The sequence below is a fragment of the Suricata suricatta genome, chromosome 10 (genome assembly GCF_006229205.1).
Source record: "Suricata suricatta isolate VVHF042 chromosome 10, meerkat_22Aug2017_6uvM2_HiC, whole genome shotgun sequence".
Lineage (NCBI taxonomy): Eukaryota > Metazoa > Chordata > Mammalia > Carnivora > Herpestidae > Suricata > Suricata suricatta.
In genome coordinates this window covers 22,816,837-22,841,666 of record NC_043709.1, presented here as the reverse complement: position 1 = coordinate 22,841,666, position 24,830 = coordinate 22,816,837, and the positions used below count along the sequence as shown (strand labels likewise).

The window sequence follows — 24,830 nt, the reverse complement described above, 5'->3', positions numbered from 1 at the left end:
TTTTTGAGGAACCTCCACACTGTTTTCCAGAGCGGCTGCACCAGTTTGCATTCCCACCAACAGTGCAAGATGGTTCCTATTTCTCCACATCCTCATCAGGATCTATAGTGTCCGGATTTGTTAATTTTAGCCACTCTGACTGGTGTGAGGTGGTATCTCAGTGTGGCTTTGATTTGTATTTCCCTGATGATGAGTGACATTGAGCATCATTTCATGTGTCTGCTGGCTATCTGGATGTCTTCTTTGGAAAATTGTCTATTATGTCTTCTGCCCATTTCTTCACTGCTTTATTTGTTTTTCAGATATGGAGTTTGGTGTGTTCTCTATAGATTTTAGACACCAGCCCTTTATCTGATATGTCATTTGCAAATATCTTTTCCCATTCCATCAGTTGCCTTTTAGTTTTGTTGACTGTTTCCTTTGCAGTGCAGAAGTTTTTTTATCTTTATGAGGTTCAGTATCCTCCTCGTTCCCACTTAGGGGAATCTGGAGAAACTTCCCAAGAATCACAATTCTGTGGCCCAGGGAGCATTCATAAGCCTTCCATATATGGCTGGGAGTGACAATGGTGATAGTAGTGGGCAGTGGCCAGGGTTGAAGGGGATGGACCTACCTTCTCTTGTATATTCTTTCTCCCTTCCTCTCTCTTCCTCTTTCCCTCTCCTTCCCTCTCTTCTTCTCCCTTCTTCTCTTTCTCTCTTCCCTCCTTTACCTTCCTTTTCCCTCTTCTGAGCTACCATACTGTCTTGTCAATTTGCATGAAGCTCAACTCTAGCTCCTTCCTTGGCTTCTTAAAAAATTCACTTGAACTGGAGTTTAATAACTTCATTAAAGAGTCAGAAAATGGGGATAGGGGAAGAAAGAGGGTTTGGTAATAGAAGGTTTGAAAGTTTGCCTTCTTGTTGCTTTCCCCCTGTAACTCGTCTTCCTCTATTATATCCTCCAGGATAACTGAGTTTTTCCATTTCCCTCATATACAAATGTTCTATCTACATTCAGAGCTCAAGGTCTACTCTAAGTTGGCTTATCAAAAATTAGTTTCTATTAGTTTTGTTTAAAGGTATATTAAATGGATTTTTATTTTGGTGTAACTATTCTTGGATTGAGGTGGGTCAGTGGTAGGGAGTGACCTGGACTATCAGAGTTCTGCAGTCAGCAATGCTTTTAGCTCTATCCTATTCATTTTAGCATCTGTTTATTTATTTATTTATTCTTGACACAACTGGTTGTGAGGGCCAATGAATAATATATTGGCTGGCATTCAACCAGAGAAGTAGAGTGCATGCATGCGTGTGTGTGTGGGGGGGGGGGATTTATTATAAAGAATTGGCTTACATGAATGTGGAGGCTAGCTAAGCAAATCCAAAATCTATAGACTAGGAGGGTCATAGTCAGGCTGAAATGCTTGGTAAGGGCTGCAACTGCTGTTCACAGACAGGCTGCTTCTCTTTTTGGGAGAAATTTCAACCCTCATTTTTAAAAAATTGTTATAGAATCATTCTACCCATATTATTCAAGACTACATCCTGAATACTTTTAGACTTTATGTAAGGTCAGTGGTTGGGGGCTTTAATTACATCTGCAAAGTACCTTCACAGAAATACCTAAATTAGTGCTTGATGGAATAACTGGGGACTGTAAGCTACATATTAAAAAAATCATTAGAGATGAATAAACCAAATAAAATTTTTACTAAGGGATGATGATTAGAATGCATCCTAACCAAATTTCTCATAGTTAAATAATGACAAAAAAGGAAACATACAGACCTGAGAAATATCCTGCTACTATATTAAACTCTTCACTGAAGTATTTTTTTCTAAGGAAGCATTTAAGAATACTGATGGCAAGTGTACAAATTAAAGAGTTGTTATGATTTGTACTGGCAAAACTATGCTTCTTTTATTTGTTAAATTCCAGAGTTCTACCTAAATTTGTAATCACGGCCTGAGAAAGAAAAAAACATGAAATTAACTTCTTTTTTAAATGGACCACTAAGATGTTTCATAATATAGAACTCATGAAGTCAATGAGTGAATGGTGTAATAAAATAAATACCGACCTTGCCTTCGAGAATCCTGTAATCTACTCAGGGAATAACAAACATAGGTTAATCAAATTTTGGCAAAACAATTCTCACAAACTGTGGTCATTCCTATGAGTCTACAGCTCCTGACCTTCTCTGGATGTCAGAAACTTACCCTAGGACAGAGGTTTAAGCTGGGATCTAAGGAATGGGCAGAAATTATTCAGGTAAAGGTAAGGAGGCAGAAATTTCCAGTCAGAGGTAAAAACCTACCTGAAGAGCCTGAGGAAGTTTGGGAAGGCTGGCACAGAAAGTGAGGGGAGACATGGCAAAGACTGTAGAAGTTGGCAGGAGCTAGCACCTTGAAAACCACATTAAGAACTCTATTTATCTTTATATTAAGAGCAATGGAAGCATTAAAGGATTTTAAGATTGTACACAAGGGAATAACATAATCAATAGATAATTTGTAGCAGGACTTTGCAAGATAGAGGCTCTGCTTTAGCCCCTAAGGTTGAGATAGCAGAAGTTCAGCATCTGAATCAGCAAACCCTTTTCCTTATCCATGGCAGGCATCACTAATCAATCATGGCAATTTTTTGTCCTTGACTAAACCCACTTCACAGTCTCAGAACATTCCAGACAGCTAATACCAATCAATGTGATTTGGCACTTAGGATAGACCCTATTTTACCAAATTGTTTTGCTTTTTTTTAAATAAAAACACAAAGTTGTTTGGGATAAGGTTGCAAGATAAAATACAGGACACCCAGTTCCATTTGAATTTCAAATACACAATTTTTTAGTGTTAACTGTGTCCCATACTGTCTTTGGGACACATTTACACTAAAAAATTATTTCTTGTCTAGATGAAATTCATATTTAACTGGTTATTTTCAAAATCTGGAAATCCTCATGAGGGATTTAGTTGAAATAACACAAGTTGACGAAGCCCAGAGGACAGTACCAGCCCATATTAAATGCTTGATAAATGTTCATTTATTCAGTCAGTTCATTTGTTCTGAAGGTATAACTTTAGAACAGTACAGAAGCATTGGTTTCTAACTTACCTAAATTTTTTATAATTTTACCTTAATAAGTTATAAGATATGGTCAAAAGGTTCTGAAACTACCAGTGGCGCTCCCATAGGGAGTGTGAAAAATCCATAGTCCATTTATTCAACCCATTTCCACTTCCTAACTTAAAAAAAAGTGGTAAGAACATGTCAGTACATAGCAAGAGTGCTACGGAGTTAACCCAGCAACCTATAATAAACTACCAAGATAAAAATAAATTAAAAAATTTTTTTGCAATGTTTATTTATTTATTTTGAGAGAGACACAGAGTGCCATTGGGGGAGGGGCATAGAGAGAGGGAGGCACAGAATCCAAAGCAGGCTCCAGGCTCTGATCTGTCAGCACAGAGCCTGATGCAGGGCTGCAGCTCACAGACCATGAGATCATGACCTAAGCCACCCAGGCACCCCATAAACTAAATAGAAATTTTAAAGTCAAAAGGAATCATGACAGTTATTTAAATCATGACCAACTCTAGAAAATTCTTGGTGCAATGAAAACAAATTATCCTTCCTGAGTTTTGTGGGATTTCCAGTAATCTGCAAGTGATCATACACAGTAGGTGGTTTCCATCCTGCCAAACACTGTGTAGCAGTCAGATGTCTTAGAAGAATATTCAATTATATTCCTCAGTAAACTCTAGGAGCTGCTATTTTTTACTTTATGGCTGCCAAACTTTAGTGATTGCTGAATGATTTAGGAATTTACTAGGGTATAAACCTTGGCTGTTTATATAAACAAAAGCCTATGGAATGATGAGTTATTCACCCAAAAGGGCTAAAGCAGAGACCTGCAGTTGTAGATCAGGCTGAGGATTATTAGGTGGTACCATGTGGCCCATACTTTGAGAAGTACTGGTCGGGGCAGAAGTACTGTCTTCCCCTAGCTTTCAACCTCTAAAGTAGATGATAGATATTATAATGTCTCAATCTATGAATTCAGTTAAACTTTATGAAACAAAAACATTTTAAGACTTCTAATTTTATCGTCAGGAATTGGGGGAAATGTGAGTTAATAAAATGGCAAGCACTTGGACTGCCTGGGTCCAAAATGTATTATTAAAGGCACATTATCTGTTGTATCTCTAATTAATTCTAATATCTTAGTGTCTCTAAGCTGGCTGGAATCAGCATCACTTCTCTTCTGAAAGCATTTATAGTAGCAGCTCAACCACCATCTTTCTTCATGGGATTTGTCCTGGGTTGACTATATTCGTATTATATTCAAGACTGATGCACTTGGAGCTCCTTTGTGGGCTCGCCCAGATTCTTTTCAATATAAGGGTCCTGTAATTAAGGCTGGGAGGCGTGGTTTTGACCGAGTGCCCTGCAGATTGCTCATTAACATGCCATCTGAACAATTTAATAACCTTTTTAATTAATCCGAAATTGGCATGTCCCCCTGCAGGCTACAGTGCAGCTTTTGCAAGAGTTGGTCTCTTGGTAGTTCTCAATTTAGCTTATTATTTGAAAGCTGAATCTGCCCAGGCTAATGAGCGTGACCAATGCCTCTTACCAAGACCACATAGGAGTTTCCATCTGCACTTCACTAAAGGATGAGAGGGCCAGATGTCTTGGGGTGATATTCTGGTTCTCGGCTTTTTAAAGAAGTTCCCATCAGTCTAGAGATGAAAGAAAATAATTTATAGCATAGTTGAAAATCACGTTTTACTTTCACTTTTATTATTATTATTATTATTATTATTGTTATTATTATATCACTTTTAGGTTTGATGTTTTAGAACCTTTAGTCTCAATTAGTCTTGCATACTTTGGTGCCAGATATAATTTAAAATAATTTAATAGTTTTTGGTAATTTGATATTCTGAAGCTTTAGTATTCCTGAAGAAAGAAAATTGCTGTCCTAATGGATTTGAAATATATTTTTTGGCAAGGTTGAGCTTGTACTTATTATTATTTTTTAACTTGTAAAGGTGTGACTTGGAGACACTCACTCTTTAAGTCTGGAAAAGTGTGCACATGCACACATGTGTATTTTACCTGCCCAGAGTCACCAGCATTTTGAGCTTCTTCCCCTCAACCAAGTAATTACTCTCCTAAAATGTACCCCCGTTGTTTCTGCAGGCCCATCAAGGAATGCCTCATATAGGCTTGCCCTCTTGCCTCTAAGTGGCATTCACTGTGGCCTATCTACTTTCTTCTCCGTTTTCAGACTTACTCACCCTACCTGATGCTCCCAGCTGGCATTGTTAAGGATCCCAGCCATTTCTTCTTACAACAAACATTCACTGAGTACTTATATGTGCCAAGTGCGATGCTAGAAATTCATAAACATCCAGTGTCTTTGCCTGTGCTGCTCTCTCCATACACTTACTGAAAGCTTCTCTTCGTGAAGTTATCTTTGTGGATCTGCAGCCCCGACCAAGGTGCAAGGTGCCCTCTCCCCACTAGCACCTGTTGGAACCAGCACTTTTTTTTTTTAATTTCTAAGCGTTTATTTATTATTGAGAGAGAAAGAGAGACACCAGACTCCAAGCTCTGAGCTGTCAGCACAGAGCCTGGCAGGGGGCCTGAACCCACAAACCACAGGATCATGACTTGAGCTGAAGTTGGACACTGAACCCTGAGCCATCTAGGCGCTCCTAGAACCAACATTTTAAAGTAGCTTGGTTCATCCCCTCACTTTCATAAAATCTCTTAAAAATAACCCCAGTATCTTACAAAGCAAAGTAAGGTTTGCAATATAGGTTTTCCTGGATATACTCATTCCATCAAAGATGCTGAGATTTTAGGACAAGATTAGCCTCCACTAAGCTCTGAGCATTCTGCTGGGTGGTCATCTGTGTGGGAAGAAAACTTGTCCAGAACATGCTGCCTCAGTAAATGGAAGCTCAGCCTTATGATTAGGCAGTAGGAGGTCCAGCTCCCCGCCCCACACCAATCAGTTTGCATATACACCTATAATATATAACTATCAAATATTTTGTATCTGGGAGTGTCAAGTTCTACCAGAATTTAGCACAAGCCCATGCCCTACCGTCTCCCACTTGACAGAATCAGAAGTCAAGGAAGCCTCCCCCATTATTCACATTAGCATTTCCCACCGGGTGGCACATTTATTGAAATAGTCCCCAGCTGGGGGAAGGTGTGCATGTGGGGGAGGAGTCTTGTGGGAAACCGCTGTACCTGCCTCTCGCTCTTACTCACAGCATCTCCCACAGACCTTGAAGAGCAGGGGACACCCCAGTGCAAGTGTCCCGCTTCTGGCCATTCGTGTCAGCCTCCATCATGCCCTGGGCTCCTGCCCCCAAGTACAAATGCAGGCCCCCTTCACAGAAGGAGGTGGACAACGACAGAGCCTGGCCGATGGGGAAGGGACCGTGGGGCTCAACACTGCTTGTAAACAGAGGCAGCCTGATTCCACCTGAACCTCACAGAAGCTATCCATTTTATATTCTGTAAGATTATGTTGGTGGTGCTTGAAAACGCCGAAGCACAAACTGTTGTTGTAAAAGACTCCAAATGTGCTCACAGCCTGCTGACTGCCCACATTTCACATGCAGCTCCAAGTGAAGAACCACATTCTTTCAGCCACACTCCAAATACCCTTCTAGACACGCCTCATTAACATGGATGAAGTCTTCAGTGCCGCCGTAGAGGCTCTCCTGATGTCGCTGTGGAGTGCTTCTCCCTTCTGGTGAATTCCTCCATTCGGTCTGTGAATGGAGAGTGAACAATATATCTGACAGCAGAGAGTGCTAGAGGCTATGTTAGATAAAAAAGACACATAGAAGAGGCCCATTTGGCATATCTTTTTAATTAGAAGAAAATGTAGGCCTTTGATGACAATTTTTGTTACATTTCTCTAAATAGAGCACTTAAAAAAAAAGGGCCAACAGGTATATGGGAAAGTGAATGGGTGTTGAATCTCACATGTCCTTGGGTGAGGTGTTTAACCTCTGATGCACAGCAGCCCTGTCCGTAATAGGAGGACGTTGGGCTGTTGCAGAATTAACTGTGATAAAGCACACATTCCTAAGATATATGGTTCTCTTCCTTCTTTCTCCTTTAAAGGCTAGGAAGAGGGAGGTATAAAACCCACAGCTGAGGGCTTACCGTTGATCAAGGTTTTCCTTGACCTCTTAAGGTCCCGGGCTGGGTCTGAAAATTAAACTGACAAAGACAGATTAACAGGAGGAAAGCATACACATTTATTTGTTTTTATATGACACAGGAGACTTCCTAAAGAAATGAAAAACAAAGGAACAGACCTGTGTGTTTTTACGCTAGATCTGATGAAGAGTGGGCAGCGAGGGAGGGCTGTGGCAGGTGAAGGACTGTAAGTATAGTAATTGGAGGAAACTTAGCAAGGGCCTGTTTGTTCAGATGCTTCCTTTCCCCTGGGTATAGAGAGGGCATCTCTCAGTGAGGGTTTTGTGACCTATTTCAGGCGAGAGGAGGGAGGCAGGGGAGGAGGCCAGAGTGGCCTTCAGCTTGCAATATTCAATACGAAGGTACCATACTTAGGGGTAGTACGTCCTAAACCCCATCCTCTCCAGCGACTCACACATAAGAATTTGTGCACAAAAATGCTTACTGAATTGTGCATGGTGAAGAGATTGTGTCTTTTCTCCTTTAGTCCCTTACTCCCCATTCTAAGAATCTTATTTACTAAAATCTACTTTAGGTGTGTGTGAAGAGATGGGAGGGGTCACACTTGGCTAAATGTCAAGTTGACTTCCGCGCCTGTTTCTGTGGGCAGAGGCCCTGCTCGGGCAGTCCTCCACTCTGCTGGATGTTTTTCTGTCACTATAAAAAGGAGACCAGCAAAGATGCAAATTGCTGAGCCCGCTCAGAGAGATGGGCATACAAAGAGGCAATTCAGGAGGACAAGTGTGCGGGGAGCTGAGGGGGGCAGAGGAGGGAGGTGAAGGCAGGGCACATTCTTCGGGTTCTTTCTTCTGCCTTTTGTTAGCGGATTTATTGGGCTTGTTAAGGACTAAGGAAACACTGTGAGGCTTGGTGGCCTCTGGGCTTGGGAGGCCCTTCAGAATTCTAAATTCCAGGCATCTCGGGGCTCTCTGCATTTTAGGATTCCCTGAGAACCCTGGGAATGGGCTCCGTAGAAAGGCAGAGATGAATCATATTTTTGTTTGAGGAGGCAGGAATGGGGCACAGTACCTGACTCAGCAGGCAAAGTCACAGCCTCCCCATGGCTGACACAACTGCCAGTTCACCCCCAGCCCTGACCCTGTCCTCCCCACCCCAACCCAGGCTTCAGCAATAGGCCGGCCTCCTCCTGGACCTGGACGGTGCCCCCTGAAGGAAACGCAGGTAGGCTGCATACAGTGAACACCCTATTACTGCCATGGACACCTTTCTCTTCCAGGGGACCTCACATGGATCCCTGCCGTGGGTGGGATTTGGATGCTGGCAGAGGCGGAGCATGATGGTGTTCAGACACCTGCCTTCTGGTCCCAGCCCTAATTGGCCCTGTGACTTTGGGCAAGTCACTCTCCTCCTTGATGCCTCAGTTCCCTCTTCTGTAAAACTAGGGGGTCGGGCTGGGGTCTTCAGAGCATTGTCCTGCTCTGACAGTGGAAACCTCAGGGCTCTAATTGCCTCATTAGAACACCAGGGAATGCCTTTCTAGTAATTGTCTCCCTGACTCCTGTCTTACCCACTCCCTACTGGGCTCTGCCTCTAAGGAAACAAAAGCAGCTGCTCTCTCCTCTGGGGCTTCCTCGGAACTGCCAGCCCTCTTGACAGCGTATGTGTGTAGGCATTCTCTGTCTGTCTTTCGCACTCTGTCTGAGGGCGGAGAGTGCCCCTTTTGAGCCCGGCTCTTTCTCTTTTCTGTGTCTTTGGCTAGCATAGCTGGCCTCTGTCCCAGGTGAGATCAAAGTTTCCTTTATTACTCTTCACCCTGCACATGGACTTGGCAGTGGGCACTTTACAAATAACTGTGTGTTACAGCTGCAGTCAAGGCCCTCACAATCCAGGTGAAAGCTGAAATGGCTCAGATGCCGATGGCAGTGACTCAGTGAAGAAAGTTAATCCCTTATAACTGTCTCTGAAGAAATATACATTCAAAGATTCAACAGCTGTCCTTAAAGAAATGATCTCTTTGCTAAAAACCAGGACATTTCTTTTTCTGTTTTAAGAACCAGGCACAAACAACGTAGACAGTGTGGTTTTAAAATCTGCTAACTAAGCCGGCCCTATGAATCTCTTACAAACTCTCAGTATGTTTAGGAGTGTGTGTGTTTCCCAGAGATCAGGAAACAGTTTACGTGTGTCCTGCTGGGCGTGTGCAGGGCTGGGTGGGCGAGAGATCAGAGATGAGGGAGGGGCTTGTAGGAAACTCAGGTCTAGGTGGAGACCAAAGAAACAAGCAAGTCTGGTGGAATCCAGAACATCCAAGGTCTAAAAACAGAAAGAGTGAGTCTCGGAAGGCAGCTGAGGCAGAAGGCTCAAGCCCATTTGGGGAGATCATGGCAGGGTGGAGGTCCAGCATCCAGCAAGGCAGAGACGGAGGCACCAGCAGATAGGAGACGCTGTGTGATTTCCCATCCCAGAAAAGAGCAACTGCTCTTTGCCTTTCCGAAGTCTCCCTGGAGGGTGGCAGGTTTGTGCCCAAAGCCAGAACTTTGTGTGTAATGGCCGTTCCCGACATATCCAACGCCTTCTTTCAGTCATGTGGCCTGAGATTGAAGAGTGTGGATTCTGGCTTTAAACAGAATGGGTTCAAATCCTAGGTCTGCCTGTTTACTATTACCAGCTCCATGCCTGAATTTTCTGATCTACAGACGGGGAGTAATAACAGTGACACCTCTTAGGGTGGTTGGGAGGATTAGAAGTACCTACTATAGTGCCTAATACATTGGAGGGCTCAGTAAATGGCAAATGCTATTATTCTGACCTTTACTTATTGAGTCCTCTACTAAGATCCAGAAGACAGAGGATTCTTGAGATACTTTAGCATGCATTAGAACCCCTCAGAGGACTTGTTAAAATGCAGGTTGCTGGGACCCATCCCAGTCAGTGTGGAGTACGGTTCATGCCACATAGTCTGAGAATCACTGCTTTCTGTCCTATACAGAAGGTACAGGTCTAAATGAGATATTTATTTAACAAACACCTAATTAGCCTTTACCATGTGTCAGACTTTGTATATATACGCAATGCATAGTATTACAAACTTTGACTCATTTACTCCTCTAAGGACTCTATGAGGCAGGTTTTATTATACCCACTTTAGAGGTGAGAACACTGAGGCACTTTCCCAGTTTGAAGTGACTTGCCCAAATGCTCTCAGCTAATAAGTGACCATTTTGTAAAACTGAATAAATACCACAAGAGGTGCAGAGTCACAAGAGAGGCATAGAGATTCTAGAGTTCTCGGGAAGTTTTCAGAGTCTCTAGACTCCACATTGCCTGGCTGGGTCCTTCCTGCAGCCGTGTGAAGGCCGTATAGGTGCGGCGAAAGGAGTGGAGACTCAGAGGCAAAGGAGGGTTAGACTCCTAGCGTGGCCTGCTGTGTTTGAGCTGGGTGACCTCAAGTGAGAGAATTCATCTTTCTGTGCCATTTTCTTTGTCTAAAAGGAGATGAAAAAAGGATGAGACTCACACAGCTTACTGGTGGGGTTTGTCAGGAACAAAATGAGGAAGCTGCCATGAAGTGCTTGGAAGCCAACAGACGCTCATAGAAGAACAGTCTTGCATATTTTCCACAGCTCACTGGAGCCTCATCTCATTGTGCCACCAGAAATCCAGGAATGGCTTTTGCTTGATGGTGATAAGTATTCATTTCTCTCCGCCCAGATTACCTTTTCCTCAACTCAATTTTACTTCATCTTTATCAGCTTATAGCCTCTTAGAATGATAGAACTAGAAAATACATTGAATCATTTATTCCTGGCTGTGTATATCCAAGTTACTTGGGGATTAAAAAAATACAGTTTCTTGGCATCCTGTGGCGGATCGGATTATTTTTCAAAAGTATTCATCTTTCATCCTAGTTTCCATGGGATGAGCATACTTTTCCCTTCAATGTTGGCTTGGACTTTGTTGTGTTTGATTGGATATTCCACAGACATGAAGTAGTAAAGACTTGAAATGAGCTGGCTCCTTGGTACCTCTGGTGTGGCCATGAGAAGACAGACACAATGTAGGACGTTGGTCCCTGGAGTAGGATAACATGCGTACTCATGGATCAGAGCCGGGCTGCCCCAGTGGAGCTCCGCTCTCATCGGCTGCCCCCCTTCCCCAGATGTGAGTGAGCCGGCCCGAATCAGCAGGGCCAGGCTGCAGAGCCCACCTGCCTCACCCACAGACTTGTGACCTAAATATTTATTGACATAAGCCACTGAGATATTGTGGTTCTTTGTTAAGGGCCTGATTTGAGCTCTGCCTCCAGATATTCTGATTAATAGGCTGGAGAGCCCAGGAATGTGTGTTTCTCAAATGCACCCCCACCCATGTGATTCTGTTACTCAGCTGGATTTAGGAACCATTTCTCTCTGACCTCCTCATCTTCTAGAGGGAGATGTTGAGACCCAGAGAGGTAAAGTGACTGACTTGCCCAAAGACTAAATACCTGGCAAGGTTAGGATTAATCTCCTTGATATTCTGTATTAATACTCTTTCTACTCTATCACACTGTTCCCATAAACTAATTTAACATGGAAGAAGAAATCCTTCATGTCCCCATGACTGAGATGCTTTGGGCTGAAGTACTTCAACCGTATCCTGACATCAACCCTTGGAAATCCATTGATGAAAGGAAATACACAATACAAAGAATATATTGACTTTGGTTGTAATTGTATTTACTGTGCCTGACGTCTCAGCTCAGGGTAAAAATGCGGTCACTAGATCATGGGCTTTAGAGGGAATTTAAAGTACAGTATTCTTTTTCAACTTGGGAAAGTTTATGCGATTTCTAGGCAATTATTTCCTGTAGGAATAAAAATATGTGTTACTCTTTCATCCTATTCCTCTTGCTGCACTTTCTCCTCATTAGTGGTTTCCTTCCTTTTGAGCTGCAGTAATGCCCTCAAAGTACTGAATGTATTACAGCTGAAGTTGGTCTTTGCAGGCCTGACAGAAATGCAGATAGGCAAACTGAAATGTCTGTCTTGATTCAGACTTATTTATTGAGCACCTGTTATGTGCCCTGCTCTATGCAAACTGCTTTCACACACACTATTTTTATTAGGCATAGAGAAATATACAAGGAGTGGGTATAGACTGGGTAGAAGGAAGAGAAAAAAAACATGGCTCAAGGCTGTTATTGCAGACTCTTTCCGTGACATTTCTCTATTTGCCAACACTCTCCTGCTCAGTCTCCCCCATCTGTTAAGTGGTGAAGAATCATCTCTTTCCTGTATCACCCTCTAGCCCAAACATCACCTTTTCCCACTCCATTTACTCTACCAGGGACTACTTAAGTAAATACAGCCAGACAGGGTGCTAAATATTTCCTGGCTGAACCAGGAAAGAACAGGGGGTCATTCTTGGTCTAAGACTCTTCCTGCTCTTCACATGGTTCATCACAGTGTCCCTCAAGTCTTGTTGCACCTGTCCCCTCCCCCCGTTATAATCTCTCCTACCCAACTCAGCTGTCAAAATGCCACCACCCCAGACCACAGCTCTGAGAGGAGGCCATCATAGGATCTTCCTGCTAAAATTCTTCACTGTCCTTCCTTTATGCTGTCTCTTGACTCCCATCTGATCTCTCCACCCTGCTCCAGACAGTGCCATCACTCTCTACTCCTCTACTTTTCCCCTTCTTGAAGTAGACTACACCCACACATGCATGTGCCCATGCAACGTGATAATCTCAGCCTTCATACCTTTCTGCATGCTTTCCCCCGGCCTCAGGATCTCTGCCTCCATGTGCAGTCTGTCTGCCACAGGAGCCATGCAGTGCAAAGAGGTAAATCAGCTCGGTGTGGTACGGCAGGGAGTCGTGGGGAGCCTGGAGACCTGGGGAGGGCACGGCGGGCCCCTGTTGCTACCCGGTCCTAATGAACGGATGCCAAGTCTTAGTGTGGCCCAGTGTTGGTATATCTTCTACATTTTTAAAAGCTAGATTTTGTGTCAAATCTCTAGAGTTTTAAAGGTGTGGAAGAACACGAAAACAAAATGTAAAAAACAAAACAAAACAAAACAGTTTTGTGTGCCAAGTAAGCAGACCTGCTCTGTACCTTTTGTTTATTCAAATCGTACCAAATCTTAAAGTCCAGCATAGGCTGCCTCTGTCTCCTGAAACCTTCTTTGAGGATCTGGGTGACTGTGTCCTTTCCTCTCTGACTCCTCCTGTACGAAGAGCCCTGGATAGTTACGTATATATACAGGGTCCAGAAGCGGAATACCCTGAAACTAAACCACCCCCTGGCTGTGCAGCATGGGCAACGTAACTAAGCCCGAGAAGCCTATTTCCTTACCTCCGGAAGACAGGGGGCAGCCACAGTCTCTGTTTCATAGGCAGGTGATGAACATGAAAAGAGAAGAGGGAAGAGAAGTGCTCAACATCATGTCTGACATACAGTAAATTCTCTGTGAACATTAGCTATTATTACTTAATTGTTCCTAAGTGTTCCACAACCGTGAGCATCATCACATGGCTAAAAAGCAAAGATTCTAGAGCCTGATCTCCAGGGTTAAAATCTCTACTCTTCCACTTTCTAGCTGTGTGACTTTGGGCAAGTTACTTAGCCTTCTGTGCCTTAGTTTTCTCATCTGTAACATGGGGATAAAACGACCTACTGAGTTATTGCGAGGAGTTGCCTCCTGAGACACTTTTCCCCAGCGCCCTTCGTGACAGGGTTCTTTCTAACGTTGCATCGGTTCTCAGGGCACGGCTTCAGCTCCAGATCCAGTCTCTAGGTCCTGTTCTGCAATAATGGACACTAGGCGGAGAGCATTCTGTTAACCATTACCAGTAGAGGGTGCCAGAGGAGCACTGTGGGGCAGGACAGGGCTTCGCCTCTGGTGCTGGCATGACGCTTTTCCTTCTTGTTCCTGCTGCTTGGTCCATGGGGGTGGGAAGGTAAGGAGATGGGTGTGGTGGTGGTGGTGGTGGTGGTGGCGGCGGCGGCGGCGGCAGCGTGTCTGTGTGCGTCGGAACGTGAGTGTGTGTGTGTGTGTGTGTGTGTGTGCGCGCGTGCACTTGTTCTGGACTGCTCTGCTCCAGCTGTGTGCACAGAGTGTGCCATCCTTTGGCCAACTTGCTGGACTGGCCTGGGCCTGGTGACCACCTTCCAGATGCGGGACCGGTGATCCAGGGGACCATCCCCTCAAGATGCAGACACTGCCTGCTTTAGTCCTGTGCCTACAGCAGTGCCCACTTCCCTCCCTGTGCCCTCCCCCAGCATCGACTCGCCTGCACCTGGTGGGCTGGTACCTGTTTGCTCTGCAAGGGTGGGCCAGCTCTGGCTCAGGCAGCCCAGCAACTTCTCGGCCATCCATGTCCTCCAGGGAGGTCTGGTCCCCAGCTCTGGGTAGTCTCACTCATCTTTGAGTACTCTTTAGAGAGCCCTTTAGGTCTCTTTATTTCCTCCCCTCTAATAGCTTAACAATTCTTTATATTAAACTGCCCATGTTTAAATTGCTGTGTGATTTCTGTCTCCTGATTAAACCCAGACTGATATGTATTTTGAGTCCAAACCTACTGCTTGATAATGCGGACATTCTGCTTATAGGCTTTTCTCCAGATCTACTGACACTGTATCTGCTTCCTTTCCTCCCAGCAAACTTCTGGGTTCCCTAAGAGGTGCTTAATGAGATCTCGTATACCTGAATGAATGCATGTTTACAAAGCCCTTTAACCAAAAGAGACTAATGTGGGCTGTGAGCTAGACTTTCTTCTCAATGTGCTCTGTGTGGCACAGAACCATTTTTAACACTTAATTTCCAGATCTGTCATAAACCTATCCTTTTGCGAGGTATAATAAAAATGAAGTACTGGAAACATAAGTTTTTAAAAAGACATACAATATCCAAGCCTAATTTTTTTCTGATATTGGATCCAATAGACATAATTGCTCTGTGAAACTGCTATGAAAGTTTCTAAATCCTCGCGATCAGTGTTTGCACCTACGGTGCCGCAGGTGGTGACACAGTGGACAGAGCCCACCTTCGCCAGCTCTGGTCCCCGCTTCTCACCACTGCCAGGCGGTGACACTGTGTTCTCTACTTTGACTTCCCACCTAATCCTTTCACCGCACCTTGCTTGCATTTGGGGCTTTGCGCTGCTGTTTCACAGACACGATGACAGGACTGTTGCCCGTCCTCGGGTCCTGTCCGCATGCCTTCTCCCCACCCGGGCTCCTCCTGAGGGTCCCCTGCAGGAGACATCCTTACTTATTGCAGCAACTCCGCTCTCTTTGTCGGAGCCACAGTCTCTCTTCAATTTATCAGGAGGTCGTAGCTGTGGCAATAAAGTAGCCGCATATTTCCCCGGGCTCTGGGCCACTGAATTCATCAGCACACACACCACCACTCTTCCTCCCACCCCCAACTATGTTTGTAGCTGATAAGAGCCAGAATCTGAGGGTTATTTGCATATGTGACTTGTCTTGATAGCATGGGATGCACCTACCATTACAGCCAAAAGCCATGTGGCAAAGCCTGAGTTCAGCCAATCGGACAGGAAAATACAGATGAACTGGCTGCGTTGTCCAGCAAAAGCACCATAATTGCAGCTTTAAATGGTAAAATGGAGGCTAGCGATGGTACCCAATCTCCTTGTCCTTCTATTCTGATGTGAGTATAGCACCCTCCTATCTCTTAATTATTATCATTATACAAGTCTTTCTAAAACTATATTTATAAAATTCTTTGTAATTCATGGTAATTCCACTGAGTTTATTTCCCCATCTTCCCTCTGGGTGTGTGACCTGCCTTCCCAGCTCAGTTTGTCAGCCAAAGATTTATTCTGCATTCAGGAGAGCTCCCGTCGCATTGTTGGTGCGCACTAGATTGTAATAGAAATGCCATGCACCGAACTGTGAGTCCAAGCTGTATTACAATGATACTGCCCCAATTTTACAGATGCTGCCCAGTGCCAAAGAGCTTTAATAAGATGCTCAAGGTCACAGAGCAAATCCAATGTAGAATCAGGGGAGGGACCAGCTGTTGTGAATTTTGAGCCGAAATCTCTTTTCATTGTATCAGACTGCCTCGGAAAACCACACGAGATACTCTTATCAGTGTTGTTTGGTGGGTGTTCAGTTCACTGCAGCCGATACTGTCAAATGAAATCTTCAAATGCCAGAAGTATGCTGTCAGACACTCTTCACCTTTATGAACTCTAGCGTTATAAGCAGCAGCAGCAGCAGCGCGGACACAACCAGGAAATCTATAGCCACAGTTAATGCTGGTTGTTAAAAGTATGTCTGCTTGGAAGTTATTCTAGGATGACAGTGATCAATGCTGGCATTCATTAAAACACCAGTGACAAAAACAACAAAACCCACAGCCCACCTAAAACAAAATCTAAACTACTAGGACAATGTTCCATGGCAGCTCCTACAGAGGACCTGGAAACATGTCCCTAGTAACACACAGAATCCCATTCAAAATAATGGTAATGTTCAATATGCTTTTTTCCAACACTACTATTTCCTCCTTTCTTCCCAGGATATTCTGATCACCTGCCAGTTGTTGGTGTTGGGTCAAGGCCAGTTGAAATAGAAATATAAAACTGGATTGAAGACAATTTAGGGGCGCCTGGGTGGCTCAGTCAGTTGAATATTTGACTTCAGCTCAGGTCATCATTTTGTGGTTCGTGAGTTGGAGCCCAGAATTGGGCTCTGGGCTGACAGCTCAGAGCCTGGAACCTGCTTCAGATGCTGTGTCTCCCATTCTCTCTGCCCCTCCTCTGCTCACACTCTGTATATCGCTCGCTCTCGCTCTCTCTCTCTCTTTTTCTCTTCTCTCTCGCTCTCAAAACTAAATATACATTAAAAAAAAAGGAATTTACTGTACATAGCCAGAATGCATTCTAGGCATTTAACATTCATTGTGTAACTGTATAGAGAAAATGATGTTTTACCTACATTCACTCTAATTCTTTTATCAGTTCTGTAAGATAAATTGTATAGATGGGAAAATGAAGTCTTGGAGAAAGTAATTTGTTCATGACCTAGATGGTACGTAAATAGATTTTAAATTGGGTCTTTCTGGTTCTAAATCTCATCCTTTTTCTGCTCTACTCTGCACCTTCCCTTTAAGAAATGGTAAGTTACATTAGTTAATGGTAGTGGTTTATTTATTTATTTACCTCTAACAACAGTTCATTGTTGGAGTTGCACCAACAGTCAATGTGAACTGTACAAAATCTAGACAAACTCTGGATACTGAAAGCAGAACAACTTCAAAATATTAAGTCAGTATTCTGACTCAGATTTATAGGTTCTGTTTTATTTTATTTTATTTACATTTATTTATTTATTTAGAAAAAGAGAGACAGTGTGGAGGAGAAGCAGAGAGAGAAAGATAGAATCCCAAGCAAGCTCTGTGCTAACAGCCCAAAGGCCAACTCAGGGCTCAGTCTCACAAATGATGAGATCATGACCTGAACTGAAAACAAGCATCAGATGTTCAACCAGCTGAGCCACCTAGGCTCCCCTATAGGTTCTGTATTAGATTACCAATTGCTAATCATAAAATCAAAGGAAAATGATGAGAAAGGAATCATAATTTTCCTGGCACTCAGAGATTAGTTCTTTCTCACTTTAAATTTTTTGTTTTTTGTTTATTTTTGAGAGACAGAGACAGTGCGAGCAGGGGAGGGTCAGAGAGAAAGGGAGACACAGAATCCAAAGGAGGCTCCAGGTTCTGAGCTAGCTATCAGCACAGAGCCCGATGCGGGGCTCGAACCCATGAACTGTGAGATCATGACCTGAGCCGAAGCCTGACGCTCAACCAACTGAGCCACCCAGGTGCCCCTCTTTCTCACTTTAAAGCCTGACTATGAGGGGGCATTAGAAGGAATTTGGATTGGAGAGAATGAGGCTTTCTCTGTGAGATTAAGAAGGGTTCTTTGTTCTACCAGCATTCCCTACCCTCTTCAAAATTCCAAATGTGTCCCCCCTCAACAAACCTTTTCACTTTTTTTGACTAAAGTAGACTAAGTAAAACAGATTTAAGATTTCACCTCATCCATGGAGTTGGTGGAGTCTGTGATGAAATCTGCAACTAATATGGGATAATGAAGAAACAGTGATAATTACAAGGATATCTTGAATATATTTGACTCTTTTTAGCTTTTCTTTTGTTGTTGCTGCTGCTGTTTTTTTGTAGGGACTTATCACAGGAGTTGCAGTAGACTTTTTTTTTTTAACTTTAATAAGGTATAATTAACAAATAATATTTGTATATATTTAAGGTATACAACTTGATGTTTTGATATTATATACATCATGAAATGATCACTACAATTAAGCTATTTAATTTATCCATCACCTCACATTGGTTACGATTTTTGTTGTGGTCGTGGTGGTGGTAAGAATAGTTAAGGTCTTTCCTCTTAGGGCATATTTAAGGTATACACTGTATGGTTTTGCTAACTGTAGTCACATGCCTGGCTGTTGAACTTCCAGAACTATCCATGTGGTATAATTGAAACATTGTATCCTTTGACCAACATCTCTCTGTTTTCCGTTTCCCCCAACCCCTAGTAACCAGCATTCCACTCTGTTACTCGGAGTTCAGCTGTTTTAGATTCCACATATAAGTGAGGTCATGCAGTATTTGTCTTTTGACTCTGGCTTATTTCCCTTAGAATAATGTCCTCCTGGTTCATCCATGTTGTCTCAAATGGCAGGATTTCCTTCCCTTTCTTATGGCTGGATAACATCCTATTATATATTATATCTGTCATATAATCATCTGTCATATTTCTTTTCATATCTTGGCTATTATGAATAATGCTGCAATGAACAGGGAGTGCAGATATTTCTTAGAGACACTTATTTCATTTCTTCGGGATACATAACAAGAAGCTGGGTTACTAGATCCCATGGCAGTTCTATTTTTAATTTTTTGAGGAACCTCCATATGGTTTTTTACAATGGCTATATCCAATTTACATTTACGTAAATAGTGTCTAGGGGTTCCCTTTGACACATCCTTGTCAAAACATCTTTTGTCTTTTGTCTTAGAATAGCCATTCTAACAAGTGCGGGTGATATTTCACTGAGATATTGATTTTCATTTCCCTGGTGGTTAGTAGTGTTGAGTACCTTTTCATATATCTGTTGGCTTTTTGTCTTCTTTTGGGAAATGTTTATTTAGGTCCTTTGCCTATCTTTAAACTAGGTTGTTGTTGTGATTATGATTATTATTATATTGAGTTGAGTTCTTTATATATTTTGGACATTAGCCTCTTATCAGATAGATGGTTTGCAAATATTTTCTTCTGTTCTAGTTTGCCTTTTCAATCTGTTGATTATTTCCTTTTCTGTGCAGAAACTTCTTAGCTTGATACAATGACACTTGTCTGTCTTTGCCCTTTTTTTGCTTTTGTTGCCTGTGCTTTTGGTGTCCTATCAAAAAAAAAAAAATCTTCTCAGACCAATGTTTGACTCCTTTCTTTATTTCTAAGAGATCATAGCACTCCAAAGGCTTATTCATAGAATATATTGGCAGTTTTTTTAAATTGATAGACAGCAGTTAATGACTTCATTCTGCACGTGTCAAGACTGAGGCATATGGCCACATTAAAATATTTGTCTGAGGGAATGCAGTCAATGATAGGGAATAGAAGCCAAAATCCAGAACTTCTAATTCCTCGTTTGACGTCAATGTAACAACACGTTAGATGTTCAGGTATTGCTGGTATTTTTTTCATCGCAACCATTTAAATTTCATAACAAACTTCTGGCAGAAATATATAGAAACACCATCAAAACAGTTCTATAATTGAATTCTAGCACTGTGCTAGTCATACTCTTCTCAATAAGCAATGAATATGTGAGAATGTTCTAAATGACGTCAAGCAGAATGTTGGGTCCTGGGAAGACACTAGGAAAGTATGAGACATAATCTTACCTTCAAAATGCTCAGAGTCTGATTTGAGAAATTTAACTCACCCCTGCAGAATCATCACAGCTGAAAATATGTGGTGCTGACCAAAATAGCAAGACGAGTCAAGAGTACAGAGAAATTGACTGGAACCTTTAGCCTCCATGGAAGATGTAACTGTTGAGTCTTAAATGGGGGATAAATTTCAACCAGGACAAGAGGAGAAGAAAGAGAACATTCCATACAACATTTGCAGAGTGGTTTTCACCCGACATTCATCATGAAATTGATCCCTACAATAAGTCAGAATGAAATGTTACCATGATTCTCATTTTACTGATGAGAAAGCTGAAGCTCAGTGAGATTAAGTAGACTTTCTGAGGTGACACAGCTTGTGAGGGGTAGAGCTTAGACCCAGATCTATGTCTGATGCATGCTCCTTTGTGCCAGGTTCAGGAAGGTTATAAACCTAGGCAGAGGGAAATTATTGTTACTCCTACACTATGTATATAATATGATAAAAATGGAGTGCAGCAGAGTTGGAAAGATAGGAGACAGGGAGATAAACCAGGATTCTCCCCAGCCATCAATGCACTTGTGTTATCTCAGTCATGTGTTCATGACACTCAGTTATACTTGTCCATTTCTGGTCTATCTTTTCCTTCAATTCTGGCTCCTGGAAGGCAGGGCTTCACTTTTGATTTCAATATGGTCCAGCATACTGTTCATCTAGTAGGAGGTTTGAATGAATTAATGAAGTAGTTACAAGTTTGATTTTGGCATGGTCCAGTGGTGGAATCACAGCAGTGAAGGTGAATCCATGGGAACTGGCAAAGTAGCAAAGGATGGGATTATCAGGGTGGAGCCCATAAAGGACCTGAAAAGCTGGTCTAGTCTGTTTCTTAAACTAGATGGAGGGATATATAGGGCTTGTTTGCTATTGTTCTTTAAACTGGGCATAGACTTTTTTGTATTTTACATTTCAATGATGCAGAAAAATCATAAATAAAAAAATAGATAACACTTGGTGGCAGACTTGATATGAAGAGTAAAAGAAAAGATAGAGGTGCACCTTGTTGGTACAGTTGGTTAAGCCTCCAACTTTTGATCTCAGCTCAGGTCATGATCTCTTGATTCATGAGTTCAAGCCCCACATTGGGCTCTGTGCTGATGGTGCAGAGCCTGCTTGGGATTCTGTCTTTCCTTCTCTCTGACCCACCCTCACTTGTGATCTCTCTCTCTCTCTCTCTCTCTCTCTCAAAATAAGAAACTTAATTTTTTTTTAAAAAAAGAGAAAGATATAAGAAAGCAATTTCAAGTTTATTAGCGAGACACTTTTAAAGAATGGTTGCCTACCAGAAACAGGACACTTGGAGGCAGAGATGAGGTTAATTTTGGACATTTTCAGGGAGCCATGTGCCTGTAGGTTAAGGCTTTGGAACCCCTTCTCCAGGCTAGGGTGTCCCTTATTCCCTTTGCTCATAGGTCCCATATCCTGGGGAGTTGACTGACTTCCCTTTCTTCTTTCAAGTGTCAGCACCTGTTTTACATTAGGGGCAGCTCTTCTTCCAAAATAGATTTGGTAGCCAAATGCTTCCTTTTAGCTCCTCTCTTCATTAATGTTCCCACCAGATAAACTCATAGAGACTATTTACAGACTTTACTGTTGACCTCTGTGGGACTATATATAAAGGTTAGCAAAAATTAAAAGTACTTGGGGAGTTATAAAGTTTGCAGAAATCTTACCAAGTTCTGTAACAGTCCAAGTCAGCATTCCTGTGTTTTTAAATTTTTAGTGTCTTTATTATTTTGAGAGAGAGAGAGAGAGAGAGAGAGAGAGAGCGAGCATGGGGGAGGGGCAGAGAGAGAGGAAGACGCAGAATCTGAATTAGGCTTCAAGATGTCAGCACACAGCCTGATGCGGGGCTCGAACCCACAGACCATGAGATCATGACCTGAGCCAAAGTCAGATGCTTAACCAACCGAACCACCCAGGTGCCCCAGCATTCCAGTGTTTTTAGATTGTATTCAGAACTCTCTTTTATATTGTCCTAAGAGCCTCTCTTAGATGATTCTAAATGATATGTATGTAACTGATACTGTTTGTGTGCTTGTAACGTGCCAGACAATATTCTAAGCACATGACATATTTAAACCTAACAAAAGCCCTACACTTATATAATATATGTGCTATAATTATAATATACTATTATATCATACTATGTATATATAATTATATAGTATAATATACTATTATATTCTAATACATATACTATTATTATCTCCATATACAGATGAGGAAATCAAAGTATAGAAAAAGTAAGCACTGAGCACCAGGGCACAACTAGTAGTGGCAAAGCTGAGATTTGAACCCAGGCAGCCTGATTTTAGAGCTTGTGTTTATCTCTATTTTAAAGTGTTCACTGCTTATGTATAGTCCCTGGAGGGCTGAGGCCCCAGGGAGCTTCATGAGGTTTGATGCAACCCATGGTTCCTTTCTAAATCTCATGGTCCAAAGATGGACCCATCGTGCCCAAGTTGTCATTTCCTCCCTTACGTATTCCTCTCCTGGGCTTTAGACTGTTGTGCAGCTGCCTGAAAGGTGCTTCTCTGCCCTTCCCCTGGCTGGTCCCAGAAATCCAGGTCTTGTCCCGGGCCGTCTCTCAGGGAGGTCTCTTCTCTCTCTGGTTTCTACGGAATCCTCCCCCCGGGTTTTGAAATCATTCCACATAGACTTAAAATTGTTTCTCCTTCATCCTTCATTCACTTATTCATTCAACAAATGTTCAACATTTATTTTGTGCTAGGCACAGTGCTAAGACTCTAGGGGATAGTTGGATAAATAATTCATCACCCTCATTCTCTAAGCTACTCACAGTCTGAAGGGATATACATGTGTATAAATAAATACAGTTCACTGTGGTAAAGGACGTGGAGGAGGTATGCGTGTACAGTAAACGGAGTACATTTGGAAGTTAACCATGTTGAGGAGTAGGAGGGTTTTACAGTAAGAATAACTCTACTTAGGATATGTTGAACTTTATAAACTTTTTTAGATTTAGCAGAATGGAGGAAGGTCATTCGAAAGACAAAAAGAGATCATGCATAATTCACAACTGCAGAGAATCATGAATCTGAAGATTTAATTCAGTGATTCCTCTACTCAACCATTAATATTTATTGAGTGCCAACTTTGTGCAAAGCTCATGCTACATGCTGGTGCTACCATGTAAATGAAGATTCATTGCCTTGAGGGAAATTTCTATCAAGCACTAGGAAAGATCTCTTTCCTTTACTTTTCCAGCACCTGGAGGCTGCCTGCATGCCTTAGCTCATGGTCCCTTCCTCCATCTTCAAAACCAACTAGTGTAGCATCTTCAAATCTCTCTCTCTGACTTTTATCCCTACCCTGCCATCCTGTCTCATTCTATGTCTCTCTTGCCAAATGGGTAGTTCAATAAATACCTTTTACATTATATATGTCCCCAAGGGTCCATGTATAAGACTTTTTTCAAGACCTTTTTTCCTTGACCTTCCAATCTTTTTATTTCCAGGCCCCTAACCAACCAATATAACCATTCACAACTGTCCAAGCGTCTATGTGTGCTTTTACCATACAAAGCAGGTGGCCAGACAAGCCACCCAAAGTTTTGTCCAATGGGATTTTTCTCTCACTCCTGTCTTTCAGGACAGCACAAGTCTATTTTTGGTTTGTATTTACACAAAGAAAAAGTTATTTATAAACCAATTTATTTGTAAACCAAGCTCTGTTTTTCTTTTTCTCCCAGGCGGTTAACCCCACACTGTGGGACCACAGCTATGAGGGAGGCAGTGGTGCAACAGTAGTGACATGAGGGTCTGGAGCATTTCCTAGTACAGCTCACTTGTGCTCTGTGACCCTTCTTGTGACTGATCCCTAACGTACTGTTTCCGTCTTGTGATGGATTGTTATTGGACTATGTAGCCTTATGATTTGGGCCAGCTCATGATCAGCAATTCTAGCTGCATAGTCACATGATCCCCATTTTTGGACATTCATTTCTAAGGCCCAGGAACTGTTTTTGACTAGTGCATAATTTCCCAATGCAGATGTCAGGGCCTTGTTCCAGAATCCTAAGGGGTCTGCATTGTGGTTCTCCTTTTGGACCTTGCCTCGTAGCTCCATGTGAGGAATTTAGGCCCCCTGCAAAGGCAGAGAGAATAGTCTACCCACAAGGCTACCTTCACTTTTGATATCAACTTCATGTATTTGGGGGGAGTGTCTAAAACTATGCTCAGTTTTGATAATTTGTTAGAAGGACTCACAGAACTTATAAAAAATGATTATACTCACAGTTATGGCTTTTTAAAGGGAAAGGATACAGATTTAAATCAGCCAAGGAAAAAATTACATAGGACAGAGTTTGAGGAAGTTCCAAATGTGGACCTTCATTTGTTCTCATCCTGAGGAACCCAAATGCATTAGTTTCCTAGCATTGATGTGTAACAATATGCGCCCAGTATTAGCAACCTGGGAAGTTATCCAAACCTCAGTCTTCAGAGTTTTTCTCGGGATCCATTGGAAAGACAAGATTGATTGATTGTCCACTCGCTTGATCTGTCTGCAGGTCACCTGATATCAAATGACTCAAAGCCCTCACTTGAAATCACATTGTATCTCTCTGGGGCATAGCTAGCCTCTACCCTAGGGTATGGCCAGCCCCCACTTGAAATCACATAGTTACTGTCTGGCT

The 24,830-nt window shown here is 42.5% G+C and overlaps 1 long non-coding RNA gene across 1 annotated transcript; it reads right to left on the bottom strand.

Moving 5' to 3' along the window:
* Positions 1 to 6,178: 6,178 nt before the first annotated feature.
* Positions 6,179 to 13,568, bottom strand: LOC115305031. Its single transcript, XR_003914732.1, has 3 exons — positions 13,515 to 13,568; positions 7,180 to 7,224; positions 6,179 to 6,779 (listed from the first exon to the last, which is right to left on the bottom strand). It is a non-coding gene; the product is annotated as an uncharacterized LOC115305031 (long non-coding RNA).
* Positions 13,569 to 24,830: the final 11,262 nt, after the last annotated feature.